Source organism: Macrobrachium nipponense, chromosome 38 (assembly GCF_015104395.2).
Source record: "Macrobrachium nipponense isolate FS-2020 chromosome 38, ASM1510439v2, whole genome shotgun sequence".
Taxonomy (NCBI): domain Eukaryota; kingdom Metazoa; phylum Arthropoda; class Malacostraca; order Decapoda; family Palaemonidae; genus Macrobrachium; species Macrobrachium nipponense.
In genome coordinates, this window is record NC_061098.1 from 43,285,700 (window position 1) to 43,297,513 (window position 11,814).

Below are 11,814 nucleotides of genomic sequence, written 5' to 3' on the forward strand. Positions count from 1 at the left end.
GATTATGTTTGTGTACTGAGAACTTTCTCTCCAATTGTATTTCATTCGTTCCTTGACAATGTCTTAGTAAAGACGAAAGCGCTTGGATTTCTGACCATAATTTTCCTGTGGTATTCGCTTATTACATATATATGAGGTTTTAGTCTTTCTCTTTCACGAAGATAGATATATGAGGTTGTAGTCCACAGGGGAAAAGATAAGCTGAAATTCCTTTTAGCTCAACAGTTTCGGCCTCCACCGAGACCTGTTTATTCACAGCTTTCGATAAGGGGCCAGAGGAGGCTGAAACAGTTGAGCTAATATATATGTATATATATATATATATATATATATATATATATATATATATATATATATATATATATATATATATATCAGCATCAGAGGAAGGAGAGATACCAAAATACTTTTTATGTGATTTATTATGCAGACGTTTCAGGTTTTTGTGTCCCATTTTCAAAGCTAAAAATTTAAAATAACAGCAGAATTAAAAACAAACTCAGATTAAAAACATGATAAGAAGTTATTTCTTAAGATGAGAAATGCAAAGGGAGGTACACACAAGAGAAGGGAACAGTGATTTCCAGTATGGTGCTGAAGGCAAAAGCTGAGTGACTGGTCAGGGTCCGTTTTTGCCTTCAGCACTATACCCGGTAATCACTGTTCCCTTCTCTCGTACCTCCCTTTGCATTTCTTCATGTTAATAAATGACTTTTTTATCATGTTTTAATCTGAGTCTATTTCTAATTTTGTTGTTTCATTTTTAGTTCAAAAATGGGACACATGGTCCTGAACGTCAGCGAATAAATCCATTAAAAAGACAAAAAGGAATTTTGGGATCTCTTTCTCCGATGCTGTTTTATCTGGTTTCAGCAACCACCTTCAACTTATATATATATATATATATATATATATATATATATAATATATATAGATATATATATATATATATATATATGTGTGTGTGTATATATATATATACTATATATATATATATATATATATATATATATATATATATATATATATATACATATATATATATATCTATATACATATATATATGCGTGTGTTTGTGCAAGTGCGGTTGTTAGGAGAGAAGAGAGAGAGAGAGAGAACCTAACCTTTCAGAAATCTACCCATAGTCTGACCTCCACTTACTGTCATCCAACATGATACCATTGCGGTACCAAGCTATGGAGGGGGCGGGTCTGGCACCGTTGACGAGGCACTGCAGGTACAGGTTGTGACCCTCTGTGCCCTGCACGACGCTGCTGTCGGCGCCCCTGATGATGTTCAGGCTGGTTGGAGCCACTGGGTCGAAAGAGGTCATTCATTGCCTATTGAAATCTTTCATGTCTATATTATTAGGTTGATCATTAACCTGAACATGAAATATATCGTCCCGTATTCTAGATCTTTCGAATATAGTTTTGATATAGAGGTAGGATTAAAGAAATGAAACAAATTTTTTGAAAATACGAAGCTGACAGTGAAAAACAATGCTGAGGTAATGGTTCATATTAGGATTAATTTTTTAAAAAGGAAAGTTTTGTGTTTGAAGTCATATTAATGCCCCACGGGAGCTTTATTCAGTGGGTATGGATATAAGAACTTTATTATCTTCATGTTAAATGTATCGTTTGGAAGAATCCATTAGTTTCTGTTACCAACAATACTACTACTACAAGGACCAATGTCATTCATATTGTAGCTAAGCACCTACTCTTTTCTTAATAATAATAATAATAATAATAATAATAATAATAATAATGATGATGATGATAATAATAATAATAGGGAAAAACTCTCTATCACGAGAGTATATATAATGTTCTAAAGGGTCCATAATATACACAAGTGTTAAAAGTCCGTGTATAATTTTGAAGACTTTACAGAAAGGTTTCGACCCTTCCCTTGGAAGGGTTCGAAAGCTTTCTGTAAAGTCTTCAAAATTATACAAGGACTTTTTACACTTTGTGTTATTGTGGACCCTTTAGAACAAAATAATAATAATAATAATAATAATAATAATAATAATAATAATAATAATATGTGGCGCCGTGGCAGAGTGGGTTAGGTCTTCAATTGACTGGTTAAGCAACATTTGGGCTGGTCAGTCGTTGGATGCGCGACCGCTCTCCTCGTCGTTGATTCCTTGGGAAAGGATCTTTACCATAATTTCCCCGTTCTAATTAACTGTAAATGAGTACCTATCCGTGATGGGGTAGGGTCCAGCTATGGGTTAAATAGCAAAACTCAGCAATGATGTTAAGAAATGAAGGAATAAACGACAACGACGTAAATGGAACCTCTGGCAACAGAGGAGCTTCGTCCGGCACCCAGGTATTCAACCCAGTTGAAGGGGAAGACGGTCAGGTACTTGGAGGTCGTCATCCAGCAACTGACCACCACAACGACAGTAACCAACAGCCTGAGATTGGAGCTATAGAAGCAAACCAAAGGAAGAAATGGACAAGAGAAGAAAATAAGGAAATATGGAGACGCTACATCAGAAGCAACCCGACGGAGAGAGGATATAGAAGAAGGTTGGTCAACATCTGGAATGATAGGAGGAACACTCCCCAACAGAGGCAGAGGCTGGCAGAGGGCAAAGTAAGGAACATAAAGAAAAAGAACTGGCTCTCTCCCCAACAGAAAGAGAAGAAACTGGAAGGGAAATGTAAACACGACAACGAATTACACGAAGATGAACTGAGAGACGATGCCACAGAAGACGACAAGGATGATGAGGTATCAAACAACGACACACGAAGAAACACTGATGAAGTAACAGAGAGGACGGAATGGGTAGAAAAGATTAGACAATGGATGGAACCAGATACAGAGAGAACAAAGATCCCCTCCATGAAAGCCTACAACACCAAGAAATTAAGGGAGAAAACAAGTGAGGTCAATGAAATAATGGGCATAATACACACCACCAGTATCACAGAAACAAATAACTTGGCATATGCAGGAGCAAGATTAGTAGCAGAACTGATGGATTCGAACACCAACACCACCAGCACAACCAACCCAACAAAACCAAACAGCAACCTCCTTGGAAAAGGCGCCTGGAAAAGCAAATCCTGGTGATGAGATCTGACTTGAGTAAACTGAAAGAGATGGCAGAAAAAAGGCAAAGAAGCAAGAAAACAAAGGAGGAATTCAACGAGAAATACAAACTACAAGAGAGGGGACTAAACAACACAATAGAAGATGTAAAACAGAGGCTTAAGGCCAAAGCACAAAAGATCCAACGGTACATGAACAGGAATAAGGGATACCAACAGAACAAACTATTCGGAACCAACCAGAAAAGACTATACAGCCAACTAAGAGGGGAAGACAACCACCAAGAAATTCCTGAAGCCGAACCAAGTAAGAGACTCTCGGAAAACCTATGGAGGCAATCCGGTATCACACAACAAACATGACAACATGGCTCCAAGAAGTCAAGGAAGAGAAACAGAGAGAATAAAACAAAGATTCACAGACATCACGACAGACACAGTCAGACACCAACTAAAGAAAAATGCCAAACTGGAAAGCCCCAAGGTCCCGATGAGTCCATGGATACTGGCTCAAAAACTTCAAGGCCCTACACCCACGAATAGCAGAACAACTCCAGCATTGTATCTCAAATCACCATGCACCCAATGGATGGCCACAGGAAGAACATCCTTAGTACAAAAAGACAAGAGTAAGGAAATATAGCCAGTAACTACAGGCCTATCACCTGCCTACCAATAATGTGGAAGTTACTAGCAGGTATCATCATGAAGGCTATACAACTACCTAGAGGAGACAAACACCATCCTCCACCAACAGAAAGGCTGCAGAAGGAAGTGTAGGGGCACAAAAGACCAGCTCCTGATAGACAAAATGGTAATGAAGAACAGTAGGAGAAGGAAAACCAACCTAAGCATGGCATGGATAGACTATAAGAAAGCCTTCGACATGATACCACACACATGACTAATAGAATGCCTGAAAATATATGGGGCAGAGGAAAACACCATCAGCTTCCTCAAAAATACAATGCGCAACTGGAATACAATACTTACAAGCTCTGGAATAATACGTAGCAGAGGTTATTATCAGAGAGGGATCTTCCAGGGCGACTCACTGTCCCCACTACTCTTCGTAGTAGCCATGATTCCCATGACAAAAAATACTACAGAAGATGGATTGCCGGGTACCAACTCATGAAAAGAGGCAACAGAATCAACCATCTGATGTTCATGGACGACATCAAGCTGTATGGTAAGAGCATCAAGGAAATAGATACCCTAATCCAGACTGTAAGGATTGTATCTGGGGACATCAGGATGGAGTTTGGAATAGAAAAATGCGCCTTAGTCAACATACAAAAAGGCAAAGTAACGAGCACTGAAGGGATAAAGCTACCAGATGGGAGCAACATCAAACTCATAGATGAGACTGGATACAAATACCTGGGAATAATGGAAGGCGATACTCAAGTCAAAACTCAACGCCGGAAATATGATAAAAGCCATAAACACATGGGCAGTGCCAGTAATCAGCGCAGGAATAGAGGAATGGACGAAGGCAGAACTCCGCAGCATAGATCAGAAAACCAGGAAACATATGACAATACACAAAGCACTACACCCAAGAGCAAATACGGACAGACTATACATAACACGAAAGGAAGGAGGGAGAGGACTGCTAAGTATAGAGGACTGCGTCAACATCGAGAACAGAGCACTGGGGCAATATCTGAAAACCAGTGAAGACGAGTGGCTAAAGAGTGCATGGGAAGGACTAATAAAAGTAGACGAAGACCCAGAAATATACAGAGACAGGAGAATGACAAACAGAACAGACGACTGGCACAACAAACCAATGCACGGACAATACATGAGACAGACTAAAGAACTAGCCAGCGATGACACATGGCAATGGCTACAGAGGGGAGAGCTAAAGAAGGAAACTGAAGGAATGATAACAGCGGCACAAGATCAGGCCCTAAGAACCAGATATGTTCAAAATACGATAGACGAAAATAACATCTCTCCCATATGTAGGAAGTGCAATACGAAAAATGAAACCATAAACCACATAGCAAGCGAATGCCCGGCACTTGCACAGAACCAGTACAAGAAGAGGCATGATTCAGTGGCAAAAGCCCTCCACTGGAGCCCGTGCAAGAAACATCAGCTACCTTACAGTAATAAGTGGTACGAGCACCAACCTAAGGGAGTAATAGAAAACGATCAGGCAAAGATCCTCTGGGACTATGGTATCAGAACGGATAGGGTGATACGTGCAAATAGACCAGACGTGACGTTGATTGACAAAACCAGGAACAAAGTATCACTCATTGATGTCGCAATACCATGGGACACCAGAGTTGAAGAGAAAGAGAGGGAAAAATGGATAAGTATCAAGATCTAAAAATAGAAAATAAGAAGGATATGGGATATGCCCAGTGGAAATTGTACCCATAATCATAAGGAGCACTAGGCACGATCCCAAGATCCCTGAAAAGGAATCTAGAAAAACTAGAGCGAAGTAGCTCCATGACTCATGCAGAAGAGTGTGATCCTAGAAACAGCGCACATAGTAAGAAAAGTGATGGACTCCTAAGGAGGTAGGATGCAACCTGGAACCCCACACAGTAAATACTGTGATAGAGCAAAAAAAAAAAAAAAATAATAATAATAATAATAATAATAATAATGGGCACGTTTTTTCCGTGCGAAAATGATGACAATGGTGGCAGGTCCGCAACAATAAGCATTTGAGTTTTATGGTCATTAATGTATATTAAAAGCTTTCGAACCTTGTGCTAGGTTCATCTTTAGTCAAGTGAACATCATGACTTTAAAAAAAAGTTCACTTGACTGAAGATGTAACTAGCACAAGGTTCGAAAGCTTCTAATATACATTAAAGACCATAAACGCAAATGCTATATAATTGTGGACTGCAACCAATAATGGAATAATAAATAATAATAATAATAAAATAATAATAATAATAATAATAATAATATCCAGCTAACGACCCTCACCCATAACAGTGACGTTAGCAGAGGCCGCCAAGGCACTGGTGTCAGTAGTGGGACCCACTTGGCACTGGTACTCGCCGTCGTCGTCCAAGGTTGGCGCCCTTGATGACCAGATGGTGCTGCCCCTTGCTCGGGTCCCCCGAGTAGGAGTGGCGAGGGTAACCTGGGACGTCGCGCTCGAAACCTTGGGACAGATGGGCGTCTTAGGTTACGCGGACGAAGAATAATACAACATGAAAATCACCAATTCACTTGGGGACAATTTCGATCCCCGAGGGACCGTAGTAGATCCATATAAACCGTGTTGATAAGCCAATCACAGGGCTGGAACTCTTAGTCCTCTCTCGAGAGTTCACATAGGCAGAATGTGTGTTCCACTTCAAGAGAGCGGAACAAGCATCCTGCCTATGAGAACCCTCGAGAGACTGAGAGTTTTCCAGCCCTGTGATTGGCTTATCAACCGCCAATCAGGAGCGTCGTAAGGGACTGGGTTAGACATCGGATGCGCGGTTGATGTAATCTACCATAGGCCCTCGAGGATCAAATGCACTTAGGACATTTGATTTCCGAGGGACTAGAACCGAACACAGGAAACACATTTGATCCCCGAGTGGCTAGTACTAGATACGCCCAAACAGATTTTGATTCCTGAGGGACTAGTACGAAAACACATGAACAATTATTTCCCTAAGGGGCCATTACTGAACACTGCAAAACTGTAAGTAAATCACTGTTTCACTGTGTTTAGTACTAGACCCTGGGGATCAAATGTTCTTAAGTGGACTGGTGATTTTACGAAGTCCATGAAAACTTCAGGGATTTCGTGGATTTCCTGGTTTCACAATCTTAGTGTAACACATAGAATTTAGGCCGAAGGTCAAGCTTCTGTTGGGACCTGTTACGATGTCATTCAGCGCGGAAATAAAAACTGAGTCTAGGGTTTGAAAGTGTAACAGGTGGAAAACCTCAAAGCAGTTGCACTATGAAAAAATTATTAGAAGAGGGTGGGAAGTAAGATGGAAAAAAAAGATATGAGTGAGGTACAGTAAAAGGAATGAAAGGAGTTGCAGCTTGGGGCCGATGGGACGCTGTACAGAACTTTATGTAATGCTTACATTACCCCACTACGCGAAGATTGAATAAAACAGGGGTAATAATTTCATTGATGAAAGTTGGGTTAGAAAGCCACTCAGCGCCTCTCAGGACAGTGGAAAGAGTTGGAGATGTTGAACAGCGAAATAAAGTGAAAAGAAGAGCTGCAGGCAGAGGACAAAGGAACGCTCTGAAGCGTCAGAGAGAAACAGGAATTAAGAAGAGGGTGATCGTCCCTGTCAGATTCAGGCTCCACGAGTACCCCACGACTAAGAGAAAATGAAACCTTAAACGAATTAAAGAGGAAAATGAAGAAAGAGCAAAGCTATTTTGTTCGACTATTTACGTCCACAAAAGTGTCATTTTCCATTATTCTGGAGATGAGTTTCTTGATTATTTGATTTCCTTATTTTTTGAAGTCAACTGTTGTCCGGGAAAGGCCTCCGATTGCCAAAACAATGAGAACGAAAAGGAAATATTATGAATGGGAACCGACCAACTTACAATCATTTCATATATATATATATATATATATATATATATATATATATATATATATATATATATACATATATATATTGATTGGCACAGTAAATATATATATATATATATATATATATATATATATATATATATATATATTTACTGTGCCAATCATCAAAAGCCATTATCATGCCGCAGTTAATATGCTGACTGGGTAGTGGCATCAGACAGGTTGAATAATTATGGCTTTGGAAATTAGGTTTCTTGCTCCGCTCTCTCTCTCTCTCTCTCTCTCTCTCTCTCTCTCTCTCTCTCCTCTCTCTCTCTCTCTCCTATATTATAAAGTAATCACTGCAGACGCTAATTAGCTAATCTACATCGGGATATCATGATGAAGAGACAGAACAAATGATATGATTATTTTAGTGTTGCTATGCTATATTTTCAAGGACTGGAATTATTATTAAAACTTTCCCTTGTCTCTCTCAACAGAGTTACGTATATTACCCAGCTCTGCTCATGGACTAGTCTTGCCTGCCTGCCACTATATGGTAAGCAGATACAACCAGCCATGTTGGACAATGGCTGGTTGTTTCTGCTTATCATAATTATAGATGGCTGGTCGTGTCTGTATTCGATATAGTAGCAGGCCAGGATTGTGCGTGAGAGGAGATTGTGGTAAATAATACTTCTGATGATGTTTCTCATATTGTTTTGAGAACTCAGCACAAATCTGAAGGTAATGTACCAGATAAAGGCCGCCACTAACAATTAGTTATACCTGCGCAGATGTGCCTGGTCAAACTTAACGTTAGAGGGTTCAGTTTTACTTGCAGAGGCCAAATGTGCAGACAAAACTGAACATTAGTGGGCTCAGTTTCACCTGCACATGCCAAACTGAACGTTAGTGGGCTCAGTTTTCCCTGCACAGGCCAAATGTGCAGGCAAAACTGAACGTTAGTGGGTTCAGTTTTGCCCGCACAGGCCAAATGTGCAGGCAAAACTGAACGTTAGTGGTTCAGTTTTGCCTGCACAGGCCAAATGTGCAGGCAAAACTGAATGTTAGTAGTGGCCTTTAGGGTTGCAATTGTAACTCCATTATGTGCAAAGGGTTATTTTGGAGCCCCAACTTGAGATCAGAACTCCTAATTGCCTTCTTCTATATCATCAATATCACTTGCAATGCTATGATGCTATGGTACGTTCCTGGCACAGGCATTAGCTGACTTGAAAATTTTAAAATTTGTCCATTGCATTTGACTTTTGCCGGTTCTACTTTCCTCGGTGCATTCCACCCAATATAAGTTCACAAAGTAATAAAGCTCTTAACTTTGAACACCTCTAGAGTTTTGAACGAATAAAATCCAATGACTCTACTAATTATAGATATCCAGCTCTTTTATGCACAAGGGTTCCACTGAATGGTATTTCCTTCAAATCCACGCTTCCTCTAGGTTACATGGTGTACAAACTCAATCGAACTTATAACGCCTCTCAAAGATGAGTGTTTTTCTTAATATAATCCATCTACTTATTTAAAGAAAATATTGCAATAGGTAACAGCAAAACCGTCTGATTAATAGCTATGATTTCCAAATTCAGGATCACTATATTTTCCCCTGGATGAGAAACATGGAAATGATGCAATAAAAAAAATAGAATGTGAACAATTTTCCTCCTGTTCTGTGATATTCTCTCACAACCTGAAATACTGGAAACTTTGGGTCAGCAAAAGATAAACTGAAGTTACTTAACCGAAACTATAGAAGGTTATAATTCTTAAAAGAATGTTTCACTCCCGTTGAAGTGAATAATGAAAATCAATTCAGTCAATTTTAAAACGAATTATGCTGGTTTTTATTTGCATAAAGAAACCGAAACTTTGGTCACTGGATTTAATGCAAAATTTTAAACATTATATAAGAAGACAGTATAAAGTATGAATTATGTTGCTGTATGGTATCCTTCAGCAAGTGGTTTGAATTTCTAGACTGTTGTGTTTTTAATGTTTTACATTTATGAATCCCTAAAAATTATAAACAGTTGTTATAGCAAACTTGATATATACGGAAAATGCAAAAATATCAATCAATGTTCTAATGTTTCTTTAACATATAAAAGAGCAAACCGAAATGCAGAGAAGCTCACACATTTGAATATATCTAAAATGAAAGTAAATACTTATATAAATCCCTCTTTGTCTCTCACCTAATGCAAAGCCATCTTTTGTCCACTGTGCTTTACCCTGTTGGTTTTGGATGACACACTCGAGGAAGACGTCCTCTCCGGCGTTCACTCTGACGCTGTGTGGAGAGATGGTGAACACCTGTTCCTGCCTGAAGACACCTGTTTGGAGGAGCAGAGCTTTCTTCAGTATGGCTTTCCCATTTAGTTCATCTGTCTCAATCCCACCACTTTACCCTCCACTGTCCCTTGTAATTTTTTATAACAACGCCTATGGCACTTTGAAAATTTTCAACAGGCGGGTAAATTGACTATTTCAATGAGTCTTTCGAAGGATATTGTTATTTTAAAAATAAAACTACAGCACTGATTACTTAGGCATGTGTCCCGTCTGTTTCCATAACTTAATGCTAATTAAATCACTTGTTTAACCAGTCCTGCTCCTTAGCAAGTGGTTGAAGTTTGGCATATCAGTTACTTCCAGCTGTTTCTTCTGCTGCGCTCCCTGCTTCTTTGAAATCTGCTAGGAATGAGTTTACCTCTGTCTGGTGTCCTCATCTGGTCCTCAGCTAGAAACAGAATTCTGCTCCTTTGCTAATGACATTCTCAACAAAGTTTCCAGGTCCAGTTCCTTCCTCTTTTACATATGGTTCAAGTTGTTTTTAGAACTGCCATAGTCCTGTATATTCTTCAAAGTTTTTAAAGGTGAAATTGCTGTAGAGTTTTCCTGAGTTCTTCATTCAAGCAGTGATTTTGCACCTATACTTCCAGAAACACACATACCCTGATACAACTCATCCCAAAGAAAGGTGACGGCTGTAATCTATTCAATAAGAATCTTTTTCATTTGAATTTATACAGTTATTAAGAATTAGGTATTTCCTGTGTATCTACTGTCAAGTGGGCAGTAGTGGTGATGAATGTCCATGAAGGCCTATAAGACATGACCCTTCCATTTTAAATAACAGCTGTCGCTACTCATGTTGATGCAGGAGCGGGTGTATCTAAGTAGCAGTCGTTATCAACATTATCATTGTTCTCCAAGTATTAGCTAAGTATATCAACCAGTATACTTGCACCAATGACACTGTCCTTCATGTCTACTAGTATTAGCAATTTATATCTACTGGTAAATAAAACACCTGTTATTGTTGACAGAGCTGACCATAGTAATGGCTGCAGCTAAGTGTAATGGCTCTTCATATCTGCTGCTAGGCTGAACTGAACTAGTGATCATGGTTATTTTCCATTTGTAGGCTGTCATCACTAATACTAACTATAAATGATGACCACTTTAATTACTCCAACCATTGCCGATATTAGAATTTAGTATAAATAGCTACAACTGGACTTTTATACTGAATATAGCTATGCTTGGGTGAATCAGTATTTACTGGTGTCTAGTGGTAAACCAAATCAAACGAGTGAGCCAACCTATAATGATCATAACAATAGCTATATTGTCCAAGCAGGCACAAAATTACCAATTTCGATACTAACTATTATACTCACGTTGAAGAAAACTTTGAATTTGCATTGTAATCTACCTCAGTATAGACTTGCCATGTATAAAATAAGAAAATAAGAGGGACGCCAAAATAAGGAGTAGCACTGTTAATCGTTAATAACAATAAAGAATCTTTAAACATAAATTTTGATCAGCCAATCACAGGACTGGGAAGGTGCAAACTCGTCGTGTCTCTCAAGACGTCATGCAGTAAGGATCTCCACACCCACCTCTCTTGACAAAAATGTCTTTTCAAAAGTTTATAACTTTCATCACACCTTCAGTTTTAACCCCAAAGAAAAGTAGCGTTTACCAATTTCATCATCAAACATCGTCAAGCCAAAGATTTAAAGATTTTAATGATATATGAATTATGTGTTTTTAGTAACTTAATGATAAAATATGTTTAGTAAAATAAAACGGAAATTTTTAAGATAAAATATATTCTTTTGTTCCTTACTGACATTGCAGCGCATTCATCATTTATCGTCTTGTGTTTCATACAGTATC

At 38.8% G+C, this 11,814-nt stretch overlaps 1 long non-coding RNA gene across 1 annotated transcript; it reads right to left on the reverse strand.

The window, feature by feature from the left end:
- Positions 1–1,167: 1,167 nt before the first annotated feature.
- On the reverse strand, positions 1,168–9,960 carry LOC135209458 (uncharacterized). Its single transcript, XR_010313368.1, has 3 exons — positions 9,822–9,960; positions 6,042–6,222; positions 1,168–1,314 (listed from the first exon to the last, which is right to left on the reverse strand). It is a non-coding gene; the product is annotated as an uncharacterized LOC135209458 (long non-coding RNA).
- Positions 9,961–11,814: the final 1,854 nt, after the last annotated feature.